Below are 19,212 nucleotides of genomic sequence, written 5' to 3'. Positions count from 1 at the left end.
GTTTGTATTGCACTGCGTTTAAACTTAAGTTTTTGTTGCTGTGGTCCTTCCTTCATATGCGTCCATGTATAGCAGTTAAAATGTTAGTCCGTCTTTTATTTCACTCGCCAATACCCTGCTGTCGGGAAGGAAACGGTGTTGCCCACTACCAAAGCGACATATGGGACACCTTATCTTGACAATAATTATCTGCTTGCTTCCTGCTGCAGTTATATATAATAAAATGTCTCACGTCCTTAAACAACGTCATATCATAGAATACCTCACTGTCATATTTATTGAATACACTTGAACACCATTAGAAACATTTGACCATTCCAAGATGGCGTCGTTGTTTGAGCAGTGTTACGTTTAGCAGTTTCGGTTCTTCTTTTATTGCTTACAGATACCGCCTGTTTTCACAGGTTCACTATGTGGGGCTCGGCGCGGGCGTGTCTGTGCCAGAGACGCTCCTCCTCCGTGCGCGCGGCCGGTGCTGCGTGGGCGTGTCCGCGCCGCGTGCCCGTGGCTTCCGCCGCCATGTTGTTTTGGTTCTCAGTGAAAGGCAATCCCGGAGTCGCAGACAACTAGACAGCTGGAACGCAGCTTGTGAGATTACAGGTGCTAGAGGACCAGTGCTTGAGGTACGTTGAAAGCTTCGGGGCTGAGGGAGTAGCTACAAAGCCTTGTCCAAAACCTTTCTCTGTGTCCCGAGGCCTGCCATTGCCTCAGCCATTTGACAGGAGACCGGTTCGTTAACTGCCCTGCCACCATCCGTCCCACATTCTTTATTATTACTCTAGTCCAACCAAGGTTTGTCACTTCATCCCTGTTCTTGTCCTTTCACCCTCACCCCGCCAGCCCAGTAACCCACTGATCTGGCACCAATCCTTTCCCGATTATTGCTTTTCACAACTCATGCACAACCCTCTGTTGCCTCATGATTCTGTCCCTTGATGTGGCAGCCCAGGTTGTCAGATCCATATTTTCCTTCTTCGTCACTCTTACTTCACATATGGGGTAGCACCCTTTGAACTGACCGTTTGCCTTTCCCAACTTGCCCCAAAGTCACTGCTCTGTTTTGTAACTTCTCTGTCCCATAGACAGTGGCTTTTGTTGATCACCAGCCACACGAACTCGTAGCTCTATGGTCTGCCATTGCCCTTGACCTCTTTAATCTTCGCATGTCACCGCCGCTACTATAGAATTTTTTTATGGCCTCCACCTACTGCACATTTTGCCTGTACCGCAGTCCAAGTTATGTTAGACAGCGCTATTTGAGTTATCATTGGTACCGGTTACCGACCCACTTCTTCCCTACGATCTATACTTGTGATGCTCCTGTTTATGAATAGATGTAGGGTAAATACATGAATCTGTTCCTCAGTCACTGACTCGCCGCCTGTTAATATTAATGTGCCAGTTTGGGAGAGAGCATCGGTATGATCACCTTTGGCATTACGACCTAGGGCTTGACACTGCTTGCAACTATTGACTTGTCAGGCTCCTTTATCTTGTGAAATGATTGACGTGCAGTTACTGCCACTTCTTGTGCCATGGTTTGTTTCAAGTTTATTTTATTTAGCACAGTTATTTAGCACAGTTACTTAAAACCATTGCTTCAACATATTTCCTTACACATCATCAATTTTTAAAATAATAAAACCAGTTTGCTAAAAATCAATACAAACTAATTGATCTTTGCAATACATTGGTAAAATAACAGTTACTTAGCAGCGTCTGATTTTTGCTTTTCAGATATATTGATGTTCTGTCTAGACATTTTCTTCTCCGCTTGTTTCAAAAATTTTACAAAGCGGCAGTTAAGCTGCGTGTCCTCAGGTACAAAGCACGCCGGCACAGCCTGCTTCTGTGTGCGAATATCTCTCCGATTAAAAAGTGGTTTTAAAAGCGGTTTCCTTTCCTGTGTTAGTTTTTTGCACATACAGAGAAGGTGCCACATATCTTCTTGCGCTATACCACATAGGCATCAGATTGGTTTTTCAGCCAATGTGGAAAGTGCTTTGTGCATGGCTGCAGGCCTAATCTGTATTTTAAAAATTGAATTTTTGTAAATCTGGCAAACCCCAAAGTTAGATACTTTTGTGTAGCAAAGGAGGAATAGGAGCTCAAGATCATCCAGCCGTGCTACCTTCTCGATAGTGCTGCCTTGCCTTCAATCCAGGATTGATTCTTTACTATTCTTTTTTGAGAAGGCAATGACTTGTAGAAGTTACCCAAAGTTCGGTGAGACTTAAAGTGCACAGACTAGTTGCTAAGTATTGTGCCGCTGGTGATGATTCTTTCTATTGTAATTCTGACCACAGATGCCAATTTAGGGTGCCTGGTTTAGATTTCCTTACTTTATCCAAGAAGATGACTATCGCACCTTGTCTTGCAAGGGTCTGTTTTTGAACACCAAACTCGAGCCTGATCTGTGCTGGAGAGACTCGCGTTGGTAGACCAAAAATTATTCTATACACTTTTGCGACCACAACATTCAGGAGCTTAGAGTCCCTTCCCCTCTGTGCCTCGCTCCCGTAAGTTATTGTAGGTAGGAGTTGTGCCTGTATAACTTCAACTATTGGGGCAAGTGAGGGCCGTTCAGTTTATAGTTGCGGTTTCTCATTGAGGTGGCTAGGGCTATTCCCTTCCTTTTGATTGTGCCATGGTCTTATGTCCTCCAATGCGCCGTGAGTGCCTTTAAATGCCACTGTTTTTAAGGCAAACATTGGCTACTGCATATCATCATTATATACCTTAGTGCAAAAGTGTCTGCATTTAGATGTCAATTGATTACTAAGAATGTATTATTGCCGCTGTTAATTGGTTTACTACTGATTTTATTATATAGGTTAAATGTAAAATTCTGTGATCCACTGACAGCAGGAAGTAGGAGGGACTATTAAGTTACTCTGCAGTCAAAGGATTCATAGATACGGCAATAGTAATAGCACATTGGCTGAAAACAATGGCATTGAAATCCACAGGGGTGTTGAGAATTTGAAAAATGGAGAATGAATGTGTGAGACCTGGGTTTACATAGCCAGCACTTGTCTACATTACACACAGATTTGAAAAGGGGATTAAAAAACTGACAAGGCACTGGCCTGGGTATGTGCCAAAATGGAAAAGTGGATGGGGTTGATATGGTTAAATAGCTGAGCTTTAAATAGGAGATAAATGTATATCGAGTTCCCTGGAGATAGCTTGCAGGAAGTAACGCAAAAATAGTCAGTGAAGAATTCTCAAGACCATGATTTGTATCCAGTATAAAATGTAATCCTTAATTTCTAGCATGCTCGTATTAGCATGAAAGTATGTGGATGGCATTAACATAAAAGATTTACCAGAATGATGGGCTTCTAACATCCTGATGAGAACCAGAAGTTATGTTTTAAGCTTTGGTTTGAAGGATACAAAGGTGTACGCATACACATTACACTATTATCTAGCTGAAGATTAAGTTTTGAATAATATTGTTGGATTGGGATTTCGATTGTGCCAATGATATGTAAAAAGTGGGTACACAGCAATCTGGTTTATGAATTGTTCATATGAACACGTATCAAGCAAATAAAATAAAAAATAAAAAAAAATCCCGCATCCAAATTTTGGGTGTGTAATATCATACATTTGTTGTAGAGCAACGACATTGAGCTGAAGTTTTTTGTTTATATTGGGTTTTTGTTTTGCTTTGGTATTTGGATAATCATAACATTTATTTAAAAAAAAAAAAAGTTATTTTTCTTCGCTTGGGGTTACAAAGAGCAGACATAGATTATGGAATTATTGATCACATTCTTTGGCAAATATGTTACATAATTCTACTGTTAGACTGTTTGGACTTTGGGTTATCTTAGTCTTCAGGTGTACTAATGACTATTGAATGGGTTTTCAAAGCTACCGTGTGAAACCTGAGTGGTTTTAGGTTTTGATGTTGAGGGATATTTATTTAAAAAAAAAAACCTTGATTTATTTCCTTGGTGGTTTTTATATTTACTATTTTCAAGTCTAAACTAAAACAACCCTACTAAACAACCATCAGGGAATCTAACAGAAGTTCACCCCTTTGTATGCACAGCCCTTTTGGTAATGATGAATCTACTGTTTAATCATAAGTCTGTCCACATCTTCAGGCCACCCTGAACCCACAACTTGACATGCTTGTAAAATTTCTCTGGACCGCTAGCCTCCCTCCTGCCCCTTTCCACCACATTTGATGTAAACTGCATGTTGGTAGCTTTTATAACATGCCCGTTCCCTCCCAATGGAGTATCCGAGTGTAAATACCAACAGTGTCTTCCTATCATACCAAGAAATACTGGAGGGACAAGGCACTACAATTAATTTGGAAACAGCCAAGATTTCAGAATTTTTGTGCATTTCCTTATATTAGACAATTGACATAGGTTTTCTGGAAGCTTATCCTAGTGCTAGCCCGCTAGATAGGCAAATTATCTTGCTTGAAAAGTGTGTTGTGGCTGAGCATGGGCCAGGGAGAGTGACCTAAGAATCCTGGTCGGTTTGTAGTAGTTAATCCTGCTGCTAAGCTATCATTGACTTTTGATGTAAAGTGCACTGTGGACATGACATAACAGGTTGCTTACATATTGGTTATATGTCTCTCCTGCTATATAAAGGGGTTTTAAAAATAGGAGTAGAAACGAATCTGGGGAGGAGGCAAAGCAGCTTGGTGGTAGTGTTTTGAATTGTTTGAAGGCACGTCTGTACGTAGGCATCCATACCAGCGCAGAGGGCATTACCATTATCAATTCGGTTTGTCACAAAAGCTTGGGTGACCATTTCCTGCAATGCGGGGTATTCAATTACATTTTTAAAAACTTTTATTATCTACAATTGAAATTAAGTATGTAAATGAAACAATTGAAAATATTGTAAAGCATACATATGTTGCCATTACAAGCACCACAGTCAGCTGAAACTTGTTCTTTGAAACAGAAAATTATCACTTCGGATGCCTTTTTTTTTTGCCACTGTATTTGAAGTTGTGGCAGGCTCAAACTCCCATGGCCACAATTCATCTGACAAGATGGTATTAATTCTGCCAAACAGAATGATCCCAGGTATTTCCCCAATCCATTTGAGACAGTTTTGTTTCATCCACCTGGCTACAGAGCTTAGACTCATAATCACAGATGGATATTATTAACTGCGTGTAATTGGTGTAAGAGAACTTCAAAGCTGAATGCTCTAACAATGCCAGCTAACGGCCATATAGCCATATAGATATTAAAGACAGTGGGACTTAGTGATGATCCCTGGCGCACCCCACAAGGTACTGCAGTAGAATTAAATTAAAAGGTGGCAAGTGGATGGTCCACTACCTGTCTGATTTAAAAAAAAAAAAAAAAAGATTTGAACCAGACCATGGTTTTGGAATGGAAACCTATCTCATGCAGTCTTTTGATAATAATGTGAGCTACACTATCAAATGTTGCAGAGAGGTTGGGTAAGACGAGCACTTTAGGCCTGTCCGCATCCAGACTCAGCCTGACATTGTCTGTGACTGCAATCAAAGTGGTTTCAATACTATGTTCAGCCCTTAAGTAATGGTAGCATGTCAGCATGCTTCTAAACCGCTAGGACATTAACAGTGAAAAGTGATGGATTAAAAAGCTGTGTCAGATTCATGCCAAAGGTAACAGGCATGCACTAATGATATAAGAAGGACAGGGATAATCTGGGAAGGCTGAGTGTATTGGCTGCTTAATTTGTTCCACGTCCCTATAAGTGATTTCCTTTAAATTCCACAATTTGTGCATGATGTAGGGTTTGGTCTATTTTATAAGTAATTCAACTAACTTATTTCGCGATAAGGCTCAAAGTTGTTATACACATTTTTAATTTGCATGTAAAACCAGTGTTGCCTGCTAAGTGCTCTCATGTCTTATGTAATAGAGTCCTCCTGTGTTAAACTGTTGAAGTAAAACACATATATCTGTATAGAGCAGTTTTTAATTCTTTACAGTGATTGCAGCATGCTGCTCCTTTTCAGGCTTGTTTTCATGCAAGCAATTTACACAACTTTTTTGTCTAATTCTTTTTGTGATATGAGAGAATCTGGATGTGGTCTGTGGATTACTTTCTTTGTGATTTATTGATTGATCAAGAGATTGATTCTCCTGCTTCAGGAATGGACCTTCCCCTGTGCACATATTCTTCATATTGTATCTCCTGTTTTTGATAAAAAAGAAATCTACTCTCATTTTAAAACCATTGAAGCAGACATTAGCTGTAGTATAGCCCATGTGCATTTGAGTTCCAGTGTATGCTGATTGACCTAACATGTCCTCCCTTTCTTCAACGAGCAGCTCTTAATGGGCCATCAGAAGTGATTATTGTATGGGATCCTTTAAGTCTTCTTTAAAATGTAAATAGGATTATTATCTATTGCATTACCAACATCATAAACATCAATTGTGTATATAAAAGATAAAAAAAAAAAACAAGCTTTGAATTGAGTAATGCATGCAAATTGTAGTTTGTAATTACAGCTGCAAACAATATCTCTTTATTAATGATAACGATCATATACGTGTATCTCATATAGGGAGGGCAGTTTAAGGCGATTTAGTGACAAAAAGTGGTCTGAGAAACACTAATTACCGCCCAATAAGTTTAATAGACATTTTACAAAAGATGTTTGCCAGACATATTTTAAATAGGCTTTTAGATTGGATTGAGGAGACTAAGATACTAACCAAATACCAAGCAGGATTTAGATCAAAAATTAGTACGGTCGACCAGGTGTTTAGGTTTATGTGTATCTGTTGGAAGTATATAAACATAAGGAAGGGTAGCCTTTATGTGGCGTTTGTGGATTTAAGGGCCGCCTTCGACCTTGTTCCGCGCAACCTGTTGTGGATCACATTAAGGAACAAGGTGGTCCCAGGCGAGCTACTTAAAGAACTTATCAAGCTCCACACAGGGAACTATGCTAAAATTAGATGGGGGAAGGGTGGTGAAATTTCAAGGGCCATACCTGTGGACCGTGGTGTGCGCCAAGGTTGCGTGTTAGCACCCACCCTCTTCTTGCTATATGTTAACGATATCCCGAGCTATCGAAGGAACTGTGTACACGACTCCCCGAAGCTAGGCGGCGAGACGATCACGGCATTACTATTTGCTGATGATACCATTCTCATTTCTCAGACTCCGAGTGGTTTACAAAATTTGGTTGACTCCTTCTAAAAGTATTGCGTGGGGAAGGGGTTAGAAATAAACCCAACCGAATACATGTCCCTAAACCCCAAGAAATCCCTCAGGAAAAACCTGTTTTTAGAGAACCAAAAACTGGAACAGGTAGGGAGTTTCAACTGTTTAGGACTAATGTTGGATAATAACTTGACTTGGAAAGGGCAGCTGGACAAAAGCACATTATCCCTTAAACAAAACTCAATGCCTATTTTAAAAGTGCACGGCGCTAGCTATTCTAAAGCTATCTCGCCGGCACTTGAGGTTTTTAAAGCGAAGGCTCAATCGGCTGCTCTTTACGGCGCCGAGGTTTGGGGTTACTGCTGTAAAAGCAATTTTGGGAAGGTGGAAAACCACTTTGTACGTAGGCTGCTCAAAATACCGTCTAGAACTCCTCTAGTCCCTGTATTCCTTGATATTAACCTTAAAAGAACAGATTATCAAGCTACACTAAGACCACTATTGTATTGGGTTAGGTTATGGTCAACCCCGGAGCTGAGTGATTATAAGAGTGGATTGACTGAAATAATCCAGATTGATGGGCACATGAAAACCCCATGGTTAAAATATATATTTAAGTGGTATGAAAGACTAGGGCTTTCTCATTTATGGGAGGTTCCCCAGAACATAACATTGTCTTCTAAAAAACTTGTAAAGGATACCTTCTGGTCCTATGTCAACGGTGAGCTAGTGCATAGTTCTACGATTGGAATACTGATCCAGAACTTCCTGAATATAAAAGACATACCCAACTTCATGGATGAGATTGGTCCACCACTAGCAAAAACATTATATTTGCAATTTAGGTATGGGGTCTTAAAGATTAGTGCATACACGTGTAGGTGGGGGGGGGGCAAAAGGTTCTGATTTGTGCACTCTCTGCTCTCTAGGGGCTAAGGAAGATGATGCTCATCTACTCTTCTTTTGCCCGGCATATAAGAAACCGAGGGTTTGTTGGATCAAACCCCTATGTAAACACGTGGGGGCTAGATCCTACAAAGAAGCAGAGCGCATAATTAAGTCCAATACCTCACAACTAGTGGTGTTTGGCACGAGTAGATTCTTATTTAATGTGTGATTCTTATTTAATGTGTACCTCATCAGGAAACGGTCTGGTCATAAACTGTAATGTACGGATGGGAGCCTTTTCCTTTCTCCTTCTGTATAGAAACATGATGCACTGTCCCCTTAAGTCCTAATTGTTTTTAGTTCTGGCTTTTAATTAATTCAAAATTGTTATTTATATTTTTATATACGGTATTACTCAATCATGGAGACAACCAAAATATTTCTTGCCAATTGCATGTATTAATTTTATTGCTAATTATGGTCGTGTGTGTATATATATGTGTTTTGTAATTTTTCTCTTGTACTTGGCTTTTAAGGCTATATTAGCCGAAATAAAGTTTAAACAAACACTGAGATGAAGGAGCTATATGAAACTGAATTAAAATATGTGACTTGGAAGGGAAAGAGACTGGAGTAATCCTAGTCCATTCCTATTCAGGCCAAGTTCAGGCACTGCCCTGAAGAGACAAGAAATAACATTTATTTTAATTATTTTAGATCTTAAGCTGCATGAAGATTTAGTAAGAGGGACACTGATTGGAGGCAAAGAAATGCAAATTATTACAAAAGAAATGGTAAATTATAAGATACAGAATGCCTATCCATGCTTGGCCTTCGGTTGAAGAGATCAGCATCATAACACTGATTCAGACGAAGAATTCAATTAACTGAAAATTAGTGAGTAGTAAATCAAGTGTAAAAAAGTACACCTTTTCACACGTTGATCTCTCTTCTACGTATTGATTACATCGTCCCAAATTCAGGCACTAAGAAACATCACCTGACCAACAATTATTACAATTTCGAATCATGACACAATTATTTTTGACATTCTGCTTAAATGTAAGCCTAAAATAAAGGCATTGCATAGGTTTTATAGCATCACCATGAAAAATTGATGTATAGAAAGGAGCAGGATGATCAGATTAGTGACTTTATAGAAGAAGAAATTAAAACCACACGTGGAACGTTGTTAAGTCAGTAGTTGCGTGCTAAGTAATCATGTCAGTATGTGCTAAAAGGGTGCGTACAATTACTTAAATAGTCTTATCAGGGCACTGAATCAGTTAACGGTTTGTTGAAGCAAAATATCAGAATTACCTCATTGAGATGACTCCAACCTGAGAGCATATTCGTGTTTTGCCCGACAATAGGTGGGATATGTCACGGTTCAAGATTCGCGCGGCGGATGACCAAATCCTCGGGAGCGAAGAAGGACCGCTACTCTCCCGTAGGGTAGTACCAGATCCAGCTGCAACTGGATTCCTGGCTAACTACCCAAGAGGAGAGACGAGACCGCTCAGGGCCACCAGGGAGAGGGGTATTCAATGTGATCTCGGGGATGAAGGATCTTTCAGGAAGGAATACTGGGTATAAATGTAGCTGCCCTGGACAAGACAACAGAGAGCAAAAACAGATTAACAATTACTGTGTACCCTTCTAGTCCTATACCTAACACCCTCAGGGACTAAGCCACCCCTCTGTTGTGTGCTCCCCAGACTCACCGTGGTTAGTTAGCAGGCTTGCTTAGTAAAAAAAAAAGAAGAACTCCAAACAGGAAGTCCACTTGCTCTGTGTTGTAGACATCCACCAAAACAAAGGGGTATTGTTGTCCAAATAAACAATTGCTCGAAGGCTTCCCAGAATTCCCACAGTTCGACAGCCAACTGTGACACCGAGGTAAATGCTTCCGCTGGGGCAAAAAGAAAAAATATTCCCACAAGCTGCCCATAAACACAAACAAGAGGCGATAGCCAAATGGGAAGGAATAAAGAATGCTAGGCTCCACAACTGCGTAACTGTCGCAGATGATAAGCAACACCAAAAACGGCGTTTCAGCAAAAATAGTGCACGTGCAGCACTAAAGAAAAAAAAGAAACCAGCATTTGCAATGCAATAGGTCTCGCATTTACGCGAGTTTAAGCTATTGGCATTGTAAATGACAATGCCTTTTATTAATGCTTTAAACCATAAATCAAAGGTATTGTCATTTACACTGCCAATAGCTCAAACTCTCATAAATGCGAGACCTATTGGCTATGCCAATGCTTGTTTCTTTTGGCAATGTTATTTGTTTTATATTGGTGATGTATAGACTAATCCCCCGCCCCCCCCTCCCGCCCAACAGTAAAGTTGTGCACAAGTCATTACCAACAAAAAAAGCATTGGCAAAAGTAAAAGGCTGGGCGTCAACGCAGGTCCAATTGGCTTTGCCATTGCTCATTTTGTTTACATTCTGATAATGGTAGTCCTATACTTTAAATGACGAACCGAACATGCAAGTACCAGAATACGGCTGAAAACAAAACTGAATGAATTATTCCCATCTGACATGGGGCAACAGAACTCGCGTAGTATCGACCTAAGCTGTGAACCTTTTCTGTACTGTAGGACGAGCAAGGTGTGATTCGAACTATGGGTACCACAATGCAATTCGCTTGAAATAAGGCGTAGGACAGAGGTGTGGATTGCTCATTGATCAGGGATGGGTGAATGAGGCAGTGAGTTAATGAGATCTGAAGTGGCGGGGGTGCTAATTGCCTGGGGGATGGGAGGGGCTCTTAGCTCCTCCTCCAATCACTAACCTCATATATAACGTGGGATGTTTTCCGAGTTGGTCGTTTTCCATAGATGCTGGTTTTTGAATTTTCGCTGGTTTACGCACCTGGTAACTGATTTATTTCTGTAGTGTATTTAATTTCGGTCTGTTTGTTTGATTCTGCCAGCTGAGGGAGTGTGCGGAAGTGGATGGGTTTGAGATGGAGTGCAGTTTTGATGTATGGTGTTAAGATCGGGCGCGGTTATTTATGTAGCGTAAGCCACCCCTGGTGATGCCCCGAGGCGCTTTGTGTGCAGGTAGCACTCGAAAACTCCTGATGTTCGTCTGCTCTGCGGCATGGTTGATAAATATATGTATTGTTAGGGATTGCATGCTAAAAGTTTTTTATTCTTGAATACCAAGTGTGGTTTCTTCAGTGGTTGTTTGTGCCCCTGGGTGAGGGAGTCGGTCATCGGCAGCTGTGCGGTTCACTCACACTGTGGGCCTCTCTTGGCCTCTAACTTTGGGTCCTCTAATCCGACCTCTCCTCGGGCGTCCTTTGTCCAGATTCTTACGGCTTGGGTTGGGGGTCTTGGGTAGGAGTTCAGTTGGTGCTCACAGCCCTACTGCAAAGGTTCTTATCGGGGCCACAATCGAAGCCACCACCTACCGACCTATATCTTGTTTGCTCTGCGAGGGGGTTTAACATTATCTCAGCACTCTCTGGCCAGTAAAGTGTCAGCTGGGCTAGTCTGACTGCTTCCCGTGTGGTGGTCGGCACCCCATGCTAAGACTATTGCCAGGAGTGGGCTCTCATCTTCCAGTCCAACTGAGGGGCGCCTTGAAGCCTCACCCTAGTTATAATATGGTAGTAAGCGCTAGAGTGGGAAGCGCTGGGGAACCAGGGTGGTTCGACCATCTGTTGCAGTTGGATTGCAGCTCAAGCGCTGCCGCCGATCACAGGCCAATCAAGCCAAGAAAGTGACCTATAGTTTATTCAGAGCGTGGGAGGAGCTAACAACTACGCTGCTGCCGGAACTTCGGTACTCAGAAGAAAATTAACAAGCGCTCGCATCTCTTGTCTTTATGGGGCCATGTGTTTGAAACACATAGCCCCATAAAGATAAGAAAGCTTTTGTGACGGGAGGAAGGCAGATGAGCCCGTCCAAATGGGACGGCTCAAAAAGCCAAACGAAAACGTCACTATCAGCTCTTTTCCAATGGCTGGCCACCGTTTAGCATAAACGGTGACGCGAGCCAATGGAAAAGAGGGGCGGGGCTTAATGCCCTTACAGAAAATACCCCAAATCGTTAAATCTCGCCAGCGAGACTGCGCATGTGCGCAGCCCACGCCAGGCGAGACCTAAAAATGAGTCGGGAGAAAATGAAATTCTGCCGCGACTTAAAGCAAAAAGTCGTTACCAATAAAGGCAGCACAACACGCGCTAATCCAAAAGGAAATAGAAACTAATGGAGCCTCACCACAAACACGGAGGGCATTCAGGAGCGGAAAGGTCAATGCAAAGGAAAGTCCCAGCACAGCAATACAGGAACAAAAGGAGCGTGCTGACCAGAGAAGTTGCGAACAGAAGTTGCAGGGAGGCATGGTCCACCAGGAAGTAGGTTGCCAAGCACCTGAGCTTGGGAGCAAGCTTCCTTTAATGACTAAGGTGTCACATGACTGGGTCTGCAAGGGCACACAACCTATTCCCAAATCTGGTGCATTCTGGGAGTCGTAGTTCCCACACATCAGCAACCTGTAAGCGTAATTCCCTAATGTGTAACAGTATACACCCTAGCAATGCTTAGACAGAAATAATACAAGAGTAGCGATGAAGCAAACAGGGCGCTGTTTCATAGAACTAAAATAAAGCAGAGCTACAAAAACAATTCACAAAAAAGGATTTGCAGTTGAGAAAAGCAATGGGAATGCTTAGACATTTCCAAAGTTTTCCAGAAAATAAATCATAACAAGTACCTGGGCCCACAGGAAGGGGCTGAATATCTACAAAGATTTGGAGTGCCCTGAAATGAATCAAATCGAGGAGTGAGCTGGAAATAGTAGGTATCGGATGCTCTGAATGGAACTGTCTAGAAGTTCTTTGACTGCCAATTGGTCCCATTCTTTACTTGACTATAACTCAGTTACCACAAAGAGGATAGTTGCAAACCTAGTGTTCAAATCAAGTAGGAGATTGATTCTCAAACCTTTTGAAGACATAATGCCATGCAGGCCAATAGCACAGTTAAATTGCTGTCAAAAATGTACATAGAGTTGTGCTAGCAAAAAGTGCAGAAACCATACTTCAGAATATGATTGCCTCAAGCGGCCTGGTCTTCTTTAAACGTGTTAAACATTTCCAGACTTCCTATCAGATTTATAAAGCCTAGTAGTGGACACATGGCATTGGCATACAACATGTGTTACAGAAAAGTCACAAAAGTACATTTCCTTTTAATATCCTCATGAATAAACCCTACAGACTTGAAAGGGAATGAGGATTGGAAGCCTTAAATTGTAAATAAGTTGTTGAATGTACTTGAAATTAAATATAGCTAAGCTGAATGCCCAGAGAGATTCAGTATTGGCCTAATATTAAAGAGTGAGGAAGAATTTGGATTCCCACATATGAAACAATAATTCCACATTGCCAAAATGAGAATTTAATAACTATATACTCAGAGGGAGACAGAACACTTGTACTCAACTGGATCAGGCAGCAATTGGTTTATTGTTGCAAGACCTACTGGGGCCAGGTAGACTGCACAGAATAAGGAATGTAAGTGCATATAAGCTCACTGATTCAATTATGTCAAAATGGTACGCTTTAGATAAAGAAAGGGACTTATCAACCCTCTTTCCCCATTTACCCTGATGGAGTCCCATTCAGATATCACTCCGACACTATCCTTGCGTTTAAAAGGCAGACAGAAGGGGCTATAAAACAAGTCCACCTATGTTTCAGGGTTAACCTAGATCATTTGAAGAAAGGAAGAAGTCTTTTTGACCAGATCACTGGGTCAGCAATATGGAATAGAAAATATATGCATTTACAGAGCTAGCTCTACCTGAAAAAACTAGTAAAGGCACACCAAGGAGCTAAGTGAAACACATGTATATAACTGGAGTTAAATGTCAAACATTTTGGTGGACAAGCATCGGACAATGAAAGCACTATTTGTAGCGGCATTTGCAGACTAGAAATAAGTTTGACATCACCAGATTCTAGATGGTAAATGAGGCGAATAGATATATCCCTATTGAACTGGCTGAAATGTTGCCCTCTGTTGTGGGAATATAGGAGGAAATGCCTGGAACCGTGTACAGAATTGCACTTTTGTCAATAAGCCCAACTATAATAAAATATGCATGAAAATTAACATTTTTGGGAAAGAGATTTTAAATGTTTCCACACAGGTGCTGACATCCTATAAACCCAAAATTCAGCATTTCGGGCCTGAGGGATGCAGCAAAGCCCAAAAGTACTATAGTATTGGTATTTTTACAAAATGTTCTGTATAAGAAAATACTATTGTGCGTGTCACTAGCAAAGGAATCTTGTTAATGATGAGGGATGGAAAATGGAGGAGGCACCATGATATGAACCGTAATTTCATGAACTGTTGAAAATTCCAGCTGTTCAGCAAATCATTCATGCTATAGTTTTGTTGCAAAGATCCACACACACAGTAGATGGAGTTCAATAAGCATCCAATGTTTAATCCGGATAGCCTCGGCCAGAATTTCCAGTTTCCTTTTCTCACTCTAACTGCTTTGAACATCTCCTAGTTGGCATAGCCTTATCAAGAATGTTGGCATGAAGACTCTTTGAGCGCCTACTGACATCCACATATCCCCCCTGAATGAATTAAAATCATCAACACAACACTAAATTGCATTCCAGCAATACAGTTTAAATTGCTGTTCTGTCTGAGATGTAATCATTACGTATATGGTTGAAATGTGCCATTCTATATTTCGCATATATTCTCAAATATCTTTTTTTTTTAATTTTAAAATTTCTGTTTATTAATTTTCAAGAACAGACCATTCCCTATGCTGCCACACAGGGCAGTGTACCGCCACTGATAACAAAAACACAACCAAACAATTGTGATTGATTTTTTTCGCATGGTTACATATCGAATATGAAATACCACTTATAATTGTACGCCATTAAATAAAACATACATATTACAGAATTATACCAGTTAGTTATCAGAAGTGAGGTCACCATGACTCTTCGCTAGCATATACTGTCGTAATGGCTCCCAAATGTCTTTGGGTTTAGAGGAGGACGGCAGTTCTTCAACACACAGCTCAAGGGTCTCTTTACAATATACCATGTCTTTTATCCAGTGGTCTACTTTAGGGGCCAATGTTCTTTCCTAAGTCAGCGACACACGACGCTTTGCTAATAACAAGGCGATTCGCAGAAACCTCCCCAAGATGCCTTTAACTTGAGGTACAAAGCATAGCAAACAGACAGCCGGCGTACACTGCAGGGTCTGGCTAGACATGACCTTTAAACAATTGATGACTTCTGTCCAGTATTGTGCGACAGGATTACAGCTCCATGCCAGATGCCAGAAATCTGCGTCCGGTTTACCACATCTTTTGCAACTGCTTGTGTCTCGAAGACCTAGTTTGTGCAGCCTAGCCGGAGTGTGATATATCTGGTGAATATATTTAAAAAGGATGATCCGGAGATTACCATTAGGGGCCAACCTGCCAGTGAGCGTGCATATGTGTTCCCGATCTAAGGGGGTTAGTGGAGAATCTAATGTGTTATTCCACCGCGCCAGGCTACGGTCCTCCCCTCGCACTCTTTCAGGTCGCACCGCCCTATATAGTTTAGTTACCAATTTTCGTTTTAAAGGCGCCACCAGCAGAAGCTGCAATGATTGCAATTGAGGTGGCTCTTCAGGAAACGAGTCATAATGCGTTTTGAGCGCGAGTTTTAAGCGGTGCATGGTGAATTGAAACAGTGGTGTCTGGTTAGTGACGTACTGATGATCCCCAGGTGTGAGAAAGTACCCTTCTATATAGAAATCATGCATGTGCTGAATACCGACCACCTGAAGAGAGCGAATCGGCCCTGTTTCTTGTGTGACGGACAATGAGGCATGATGCGCAATCGGCAGGGCTGGAGCGTAGATCGGAAGTTTGGCTGCCAGTTTACCTATAGTTTGCCTGGCAGCTATGGTGGTGTCTACTGTGTTTATTTCTGTCCGTGGCGTACCCCTATGTGTGTGCGTAATGATACTGGACAGTGGAGTGGGGAGTGCGTCCCCGTCTTCCACAGCCACGTGTGGTGTGAAGGCTTGCGGTTTGAACCAATAATAGGTGTACTGTGCTTGCGCACACAGGTAGTATAAATAGAAATCTGGTGCACAGAATCCACCCTGAGCATAATTCAGCGTAAGGTTATGCCAACCTATTCTAGCTTGTTTGCCATTCCAAATAAGGCTAAGTAGGTGAGTGCGAAGTGTGCGAAAAAACGGTGTTGATAATCTGATTGGCATGTTGTTGAATAAATAAAGAAACCGTGGTAACACAATCATTTTTATACTGGCAATCCGATCAGCCAAGGAAAGTGGCAGGGTGGCCCATCTGTCAACTTGAAGTTTTAAATCTGCATACGCCTTACCATAGTTTTCCCTCACTACAGTCTCAGGGTCGCGGCGCATCCATACACTCGGGTATTTCACCGGTTCTGTTGACCATATCAACGGGTATTCCATTTGTGGGGGTACAGTAATCGGCGTCCAAGGGATTACCACCAATTTTGTCCCAATTTATCAGCAGCCCAGAAAACAAGCCAAATCTAATAAATTCCCTAAGGACCGGGGACAGGTATGTGTGAGGTTCACGAATGAAGAGCACATATCCTCTGCATATAAATAAATGTCGACGGGGCGATGATTAAAATTTAGCGCTGACGCCCTATGGCGTTGCCGGATCACGCACGCCAGCGGCTCAAGCATAATGGCAAATAGAAGCGGCGAGAGGGGGCAGCCTTGTCGGGTGCTCTGATTAATGGAGAAGGGCTTGGAGGTGAAACCTCCCACCCGGACTCTTGCCGACGGGTCGGTATACAGAAGTTGCACCCATTTTAGAAAGATGTTTGGGAATCCCATGCGCCTCAGAATGTAAAACATACACCGCCATTCGATAGTCAAATGCTTTAGCCGCATCTAACATGATTGCAGCAACCGGGAGATCGGGGGATAAAATATGAAACATGGCGAAAATAGTCCTTAGATTGTGAGATATAGACCGCTCCGGTATAAAGCCAGACTGATCAGGCAGTATTAGACAGGACATCAGCGGTTGGAGCTTAGTAGCAAGTATTTTAGCCAGTATTTTGGCGTCTAGGTTAATAAGCGAAAAAGGGCGATAAGTCGCAATGAGAGGGAGATTTGTCTTTTTTAAGCAGTATGATAATTGGAGCCTGCCTCAGTGATTTTATTTATTTTATTTCAGCAGTTTTGTATAGCGTGAACAAGACCCTTGCAGGTATCAGAGCGCTTTACAGTACTGAGCTATCAACATAAAAACATATAAATCTCGTGAAGTAGGTGAATACAGTAAAGATGAGCAAACACGAATAGCATGTATTTACAAGGGAATATCAAAGAGTCAAGTAAATTTGGCTAGAAGAATAGATTTCACTTCTTTTTTGAAAAAAGCTGCGGATGGATTAAGTCTTGTTTCTTGGGGCAAGGCATTCCAAATCCTGGGAGCCATTCCTGAGAAGGAGCGGTAGTATGTTTTCATCTTGGAGTACCGTTGTGGCTTAAGTAGAAGATTGCTGGAGCTCCTAGTGGATCTGTTACCACCCGATAGTACCAGTTTCTCCGCTAGGTATCTTGGTGTCTTGTGGTGTAAGGCCTTATGTGTCATACAAGCGATTTTCAGATGAATTCTGTCCTCAAAAGGAAGCCAGTTGAGGGCACGAAGGTCAGGGGAGATGTGGGTGTTTCTTTTGGAGCCTGTGATGAGCCTAGCAGCTGTATTGATTGTAGCTCTTAAAGGAGCGGTCGTTGATCTGGGTAGGCTGCAGAGAGCAATACTTCCGTAATCCACTTTGGGAATTACTAGAGATTGAACTGCCTGTTTAAAGTCGCTGGCTGGTATGAAGGGTTTCAGTTTTCTCAAGGTGTTAATCTGGAAATTGGCTCCTTTGGTTGCAGCGCTGATGTGCTTCTGCATATTTAACTTATTGTCCAAGGTTATTCCCAGTGATTTAGCTGAGTCAATGATGATCGGTTGACCACCGAGTGCTGTAATGTGCTTCATCCATTCAAGGATGGTGGTTTTTTGGTTGGGAGGGGCGATTAGGAGAAATTCAGTTTTTTATTTTTATTTTATTTTTTTAAAAACCTTTATTTTAAATCAGTGACACAGCTATTCAGCCGACAACCCGGAGGTACGGCAGCTTTAGAGACTCAACACATGCTTGCGTCCACATTTTACTGACAGGAGAGTCAAAGGTTCTGTTTTGAATAAACATAAATCCAACCCTAAAACACAAACAAGGCGATAAGTACTGTAAGCACCAAAAGAGGTTCCCATCAGGGGGGACGAGCCCCATCCCGTCCAACAGACACAGGTCTATAGTAAGGGAAAGGAGGGAAAGGCAGAGACTCAAGAAAAACAAACCCATATCAGCAAGAAATTCAAAGCCGGAAAGAAAGCTAAGGGGAAAGCTGCTCCTCAGGCGGGTCCGGGTCTGGGGGCAGGCATATGTCCCCTCTGTACTGGTTCCATGGCCCCCATACAGAGTGCCATTTCCGAGGGCGCCCTCGAGCACAATACGCTGTCTTCTCCCTAAACATGCTCCAGTCCATGTTTTCCATCCACGCTGTCAATGTAGGAGGCCTATTAGAGCCCCACAGCCGAGCAATATCGCGCTTGGCTACCATGTTCCCTAGGGTCACCCACTGAGTCTGTGCCACGTTGTGGTCAGTAGGACTCAAGACATTCAGGAGACAACACCGCGCCTCAGGCTGCATGGCAATTCCCGTCACCTCCCCCATCACCTCGTGGACTCGCCTCCAAAACTCCATAATCGCACCGCATTCCCAAATAATATGTAGGAAGGTACCCACCATACCACAGCCTCTCTTACATAAGCCCTCCTCAGAGAAACCCATGTGGACCAACCTGGGCCCCGTCACATAGACCCTATGGAGTATTTTAAGCTGCACCAGCCGCAGGCGCCCGGGGATAGCGACCTCTTTGTGAGAAGAAACTGCATACTGCCAATCCTCATCATCTAGTTCAAGGCCATCCCTGGTCCATTGATTGCGCAACCCTAGAAGAAGATCCGCCCGAACATTAATAAGTTTCTTATAAATGAGCGAAATAGTGCTCTCTGGCATATGGCCATCCAGGATCCGGT

The 19,212-nt window shown here is 42.3% G+C and overlaps 1 protein-coding gene across 8 annotated transcripts in view; it reads left to right on the top strand.

Moving 5' to 3' along the window:
• Positions 1–465: 465 nt before the first annotated feature.
• The window catches only part of MTMR3 (myotubularin related protein 3), a 1,575,327-nt gene continuing 1,556,580 nt past the window's right edge, over positions 466–19,212 (top strand). For all 8 annotated transcript variants that reach the window (XM_085633882.1, XM_085633880.1, XM_085633884.1 and 5 more), the window contains exon 1: positions 466–623. The gene's annotated coding sequence lies outside the window, so the exon portion shown is untranslated. The remainder of the gene's footprint in view (positions 624–19,212) is intronic.

Source organism: Triturus cristatus, chromosome 11 (genome assembly GCF_964204655.1).
Source record: "Triturus cristatus chromosome 11, aTriCri1.1, whole genome shotgun sequence".
NCBI classification, from domain to species: domain Eukaryota; kingdom Metazoa; phylum Chordata; class Amphibia; order Caudata; family Salamandridae; genus Triturus; species Triturus cristatus.
This window is presented reverse-complemented; position numbering and strand designations above follow the sequence as displayed.